The 6000-nt window shown below is 45.6% G+C and overlaps 1 protein-coding gene across 1 annotated transcript in view; it reads left to right on the top strand.

Moving 5' to 3' along the window:
* FAXC (failed axon connections homolog) overlaps positions 1 to 6000 on the top strand; it is a 31467-nt gene that overhangs the window by 6486 nt on the left and 18981 nt on the right. The window lies entirely within an intron of this gene.

Raw genomic sequence — 6000 nt, 5'->3', positions numbered from 1 at the left:
CGGCAGGTAATAGAACATTATTAGGGGTAAAGGATGATATGGAAGAATAGGTAAGTTGTCAGTGGTAAGGGGTAACATACAGGGGGATGGGGTGAGTCCATGTTGGGGATTTATATGTCCAGGATCTCCTCTCAGTTGGTGACATTCTGTGCAGATATTTTCACCGTCAGCTCCTCTTCTCCCAGTACAATGTGGAGTTTCCTCTTTTCTTCTAAAGAGGTGAAGTCCAGGATAAGAGTGGAGAGCCTCTGGAAGTGAGTGTCCCTCAGTGCTGAGTACTTGGGGCACTGTAGCAGGAAGTGGACCTCATCTTCCAGGGCTCCCTGGTGACACCGCTGGCACAATCTACTCTCCTTGGGCTTGTAGGTCTGTCTATTCCGCCTTGATACAATTTCCAGGCTGTGGGCGCTCAGTCTATAACGGCTCAGGATTTGTCTGTCTTTGGGGTCTTGTAGTACCTCCAGGTATGGGGCCAGTTTGTATTCTCTCTGTAATGACTGGTAAATAGTGAGTTTCTGGGATTTTGCTATTTCGTTTCTCCATTCTCTGATATAGTTTTCTTTAGAATCCTTAATTTCGTCCTTTATGTGATATTTTGTCAGGCTGCATTCATGGGAGCTTTGGATGGACAAGGTGCTGATAAGTTGTTGCAGGCCGCATGGCTTGGAGTGGTACTTGTTGGCCAGTAGGGCTTTATGGTGGTATGAATTGGGGCTGTTGTTTAGGTGGTCCCAGTATGATAACGCCCTCTTTACTGCAAGAAGTAAAGAGAATCTGCCTGGCAAGCATTGTCAGAGTTACTCCAATGGACTTGGAGGAGGTGCTTGCAGAATTCCAGATGGAATATTTCTGTTGGGCTGGTGTCCCATCTGAGTTGGTCTGGATAGGTGATGGGACCCCATACTGCCATAAAGGAAGATTGGAGTGATGACACTATTCGCACGTCTTGGTTCACACTGCTCGATTCTCGTACGATCGTGGGATTTCCCGCAATTCTCGTACGAGAATCGAGCAGTGTATGGACACATTATCAAAGATTTTAAGCCAGACTCTCACAGGTGGTTTTAGTTTGTAGAGTTGTCTCCTGATGGCATAGAAGGTTCTACATGTCTTGTCTCTTAGTGCCTCTATGGCTGGTTTGAAACTTCCTGTTTGCTTCATTTCTAGGCCGAGGTACGTATAACTGTTGGATTCATCAAGAGTATATCTCCTACAAGAGTTGATATACAACAGTAGGCCCATGTCTTACTGTGTGATACTATTGAATACTATGGTGGCTATATAGGGACACTTAGCAGAAAGTGAGGAGAATGTGAGGAGAGGTCCCTGTTCTTTGCAGTCCATCTAAAATTAAAGAACTCCTGGCAAATAAAATCTTTACCCTTGCAGTGGGGCTTCCCCCGCACTGCAAGGGTTAAGTGCTCGTTTTGCCTAAAATAACAAAGATAGTCACCCAACCAGCAATGCCGGCTTGCTCCCAGACGGCTTCCTTCTGCCTCGCTCCCCTTTCGCTCCAACCATGGAATTTTCTCTTGGCATCCTCACATCCAATAAACTGTATAGGATGTGATGAGTCACAGGACCTTAGACCGCCAGAGCAGAGGGGAGTGAAGCTAAAGGGACAGGTCTACGAGCCAGCCGGAATTGTGGTTCTGGTGAGGATAGCTCTGTTATTTTTGCTCCCTAGACAAAACAAGCACTTAACCCTTGCAGTGCTGGGGTTGCCCCACTGCAAGGGTTAAGATTTTATTTGCCCAGGGTTCTTCTTTAAGTAGGCAGTGCTGATACCATGTGTTTAGAAATGTAGAGCTGTGTTGTCATGTTGAAAAGCAGTTAGGGGCTTCTGGCATACCAACGGTTATCGAGTTTCTGCGCTTGTAGAGTATTTAAAGGAGTATAATATCGGTAAACATGCATGTATTCTAGAGATATACTATTTGTGTTTTTTTTGCCTTGACATATGGTTTAATTGCAGTAAAATGAGAAATTGGTGAGATTCAGATAACAGTTGTAGGTTCTTGCACTTTGTACAGTACCTGTACATTAAACTAGCCACAATTTCACAAGCCCACTGGTGTTCATGAAGTAGTATTAGTTGTGAAAAAACACAGACGCACTTATACGGCAAATTGGTCAGAATGTTCATTTGCTGAGTGTTTATTTGTCACATGTATTCTTTCGTATAAATTCTGATTTTTCTAATAGGCTACCCCTTCACTGCAAGGGTTAAATGCTTCTTTTGCCCTAGGGGCCAGGATAAAGAAAATACACTCACCTGATCCTCGTTCCTGCGAAAGTCAACGTTTACCTCCCTCCCCCTCCACCCTGGCTGTAGTATGTCCCTCGGCATCCTCACATCTAATGCAAGTGAATGGATCTGCATTAGACATGTTGACGTCTTGGGTCCTTAGCCCTCTGGAGCCTGGGGAAAAAGAGGTGGGATTGGTCTAACAGCCAAGCGGGATAGAGGATCAGGTAATTATATCTTCTTTAATCCAGCCACAAGACCCAGGGCTGTCCCATTAATCACCGCCTGGAGGGGGTATCAGCTAATGGTCCTTCCAGTGGGGAATGAGTGTGTGTGCTGTCAGCCACTCTGTCTGAGCTCACTGATGTCACTGCTTGCCAGGAGCTCAGTGGGACGCCAGACCGAGCGGCCTGTGAGGTAGCTAGGCAGGACACCAGTGTCACGGGTTGCTGGGAGTTCCTAGCACAGGTTTCTAAGGGCTCTTTCACATGTGCACTGATTAACATACCTGTAGTGTTAACAAGGCATTCGGCAGGCATTTTCAAGGCATTAGGGAGGCGTCAAATACGCTTGCAAAATGCCCTGGAAGTAAGGAAGAGTGCTAAGTGACGTAGTAAAGAGATGTGACCAGCGGGAGTCGCAGTAGCTGGGCAGATATGGGTCATACAATCTTGGTTGTTGCTCTACCTCTTGAATTAGCCCAGCAACATTTATTTCTGACATATTTCAGGCTAGAAACTGCCCGCTTTTGTTGGGTGTGACATTCACATTCACACAACATTGGCTGTGTGCAGACAGGAAGTGTCATCTGCAGCTGCTCCGTCCACTCACTCTATAATTCCCCAGTGGTTTTTGGGCTTGCAAAACCTCCTATACCTCTTCTGAGCACCTGTGCATTGCTTCTTAAATGCCCCAAAAATGCTCTAGGGAGCATTGACCGAGCGTTTAGAGGGTGTTTCAATATGTTTAAATGGAGGCTTTATTACAGCGGCCATGCCTCCAGAACGTGACATGCACTCGTATTTTTTTAACACAACGCTAACATCCATGTGTGAACTGTTCTGGGCGGTTGCTATTGTTTTATCTCACATGGGCTTTAAAAGGTGGCAGAGGGGCGTTAAATTGCTTCTCAAATGCCTGATTTTAACAGGTGCGAAAGAGCCCTAACTCAGTTGTTCCTAATGCGTTTCACAGAGAGCACCATTAAGCTGGCCATACACTGTACAACCCTTGCAAGACTTTTGTCTTGCGATGGTTGTAAAGTAATTTAAAAAATGTACGATCTGCCCATCTTGGACAGGCAGATCGTACTTGCAATCATCGCAAGCCCACCTCGCTGAGGGGCAGGCTTCCAATGACTGCAATGCTGAACGGGCAGTGTTCGCGTGCGCACACCGGCCCGTTCGGCAGCTGTCGAACGAATCGCGGCGGGTTTTCCAGCCTGCTTGTTCGATGGAAGACGTGCGATCGTACAGTACAAACGGGCGCACGCCTTCCATACACTTTGCGATTATCGCACGATTGCGGGATTTCCCGCGATGATCGTAGGATAATCGTACAGTGTATGGGCACCTATAGATTGTTACTTTACTAAAGCAGGAGATACAGGTGAATAAAAATGCTGTTGCTGCAAAGATAAAAAGTGTAACAAAATGAATCCATAGAGTGCTGTAGTCATTGCTAGAAATCACTGCTATTACAGTCCCTTTACAAATCATTGCTCCCACATTTGTGCTCCCTACAGCCCCCACAAAAATAATAGTGCCACACTAATATTTCCTTCAAAAATAACGTGCTGGTCAAGCAAGTACCATCTATCAGTCTATCTATCAGTCTATCTATCAGTCTATCTACTGATAGACTTTAGCACGATATTCTAATTATTCGAGTTTCACCTGTATACATATGTATATACACACAGGTGAAACTCGAATAATTAGAATTAAAAAAAAAAATAAGATCCAACAAGATCCATTAGATCCATTAGATTAACAAGATCTATTAGAAAAGATCCGAGGGAAAAATATAAACAGAGAAGGGAATGGAAAGCACAGAGAAAATAACCCAGTCTAAACAATATTTTTCTTTTACTGACTAAGCACCTAGGTTAGGAAAACACAGACTTCTATCTGCAGTGGCCTGAGAGCTGCACCATAAGGCATAGCTACAGATAACAGCACCTATGGCAAGCACTGAAACTGTGCCCCTTTCCAAAAACTGACACCCATATTTTAGATACATTTACCATAATTTTAACTCAGTACAAGTTCCCCCTTACATCAGTGTCCCTCCTTGCATCAGAGTCCCTCTACATAAGAGGGAACTCTGGGGAGATTTATATAAGGGGGGACTCTGGGCACTAAGTCCCCAGGGTCTCCTCTTACATCAGAGTCCCCAGAATCCCCCCTTATATCATCGTCCCCAGAGAACCACCTTTTACATTAGACCCCTAGCGTCACTTTTCCACTCCATATAAGCTATTGGAGCACAGATTGTTCTCCAATAGGTTATTGCCCAGCTTCTGCAGCCGAGCAATGACAGGGACCGGAAGTGATGCAATCAATGTCGCTTCCGGTTGCTTAGTGCGGGGAGGAGATCTGTAAATTGAGGTTCGCCAGTCTCCTCCCTGTCTTCCTGCTGACACCCGACATGCCAGTTCCGGGCCCGCAGAAGGGCAGCGGAGCCCAAGAAGCAAGGCACACTTCACTGGCGCCTGGAAGCAATCTGGTGGCAACTGAGCCACCAGAATCGCTTCCGCTGTTCCAGTGTCGGCTTTACAAATGTAAACTGAGTCCCAGCAGCTAGTCTGTTTAAAGGGGCCTGAAAGGGTTAAAGATCTGTCGATCTGCCAGAAACACAAACCTTAGCTTCAGTCGTGCACAGTTGTACTGGCTTTTCTACTGTACTGAAGTTGATTACCCTGATTTCACTGCAAACTGTGAGCTTCCCACTGTGCACTTTGGATGCTGAATCAAGTCAGACAGAGCCTGTCTCATTTATTGGCTGGAGGATGTCCAGCATCATCTAAACCTTTTGTCCACGGAGAGCAAGGGTCCAATTCTGCAGCTGCTGGCAGGACACAGACTTTTCTACTCAGGCTGTTTAGAAAGAAAAAAAAATTGTAAGACATTGAACACCTAGAATTTATTTATCTGATTTAAATTGAAGGTAACATTTCTTTTAAATGCAAGCAGAATAAAGTCGGGTATACACGGTTTGAATATCGTCCAGTTCCTGATGAACCGGTTGAAATGTGCACAGTGGGTGCTGCTATCGGCACCCTTCTGCCTGTTATTCCTGGATCAGCTGATCGATGGAGTCGGTTGGAAAATTCTCGTAACAAGTGTCCAATCAGCTGCTAGCTCCATTCAGGTTTACTGACAGCGCCTGTAATACAATGCAGAATAACATAGACACCAGCACTCCAAGTAATGAATCAATGGCGTTTGTTTATTGACGCATGAGACATAGCATAATGTATCAAAAACAACGTTTAGGGGTCTCACAACATCCCCTTCATCAGGCAAAATGAGTGGGGTAGAAGAATGTTAGGGGGGTAGTAGTGTCTGGTTTACCCGTACTACTAGGGATTGGGGGAGGGGGGGTCCCATAATTCGCTTACACCAAACATCCTACCGAGTCACTATGACTGCAAGTCCCCAGTTCTTGGACCACTATCAAGCGGTTTTCCATCCTGCATCAAATACCTCGGTAATTCGTGGGGTCTATCCCTGGATGATGGGATGAGAGCC

This window comes from Nanorana parkeri, unplaced genomic scaffold (assembly GCF_000935625.1).
Source record: "Nanorana parkeri isolate BGI_ZX_2015 unplaced genomic scaffold, ASM93562v1 scaffold795, whole genome shotgun sequence".
Classification (NCBI taxonomy): domain Eukaryota; kingdom Metazoa; phylum Chordata; class Amphibia; order Anura; family Dicroglossidae; genus Nanorana; species Nanorana parkeri.
The sequence above is the reverse complement of the archived record's forward strand: the minus strand, read 5'-3'. Positions and strand labels throughout refer to the sequence as shown.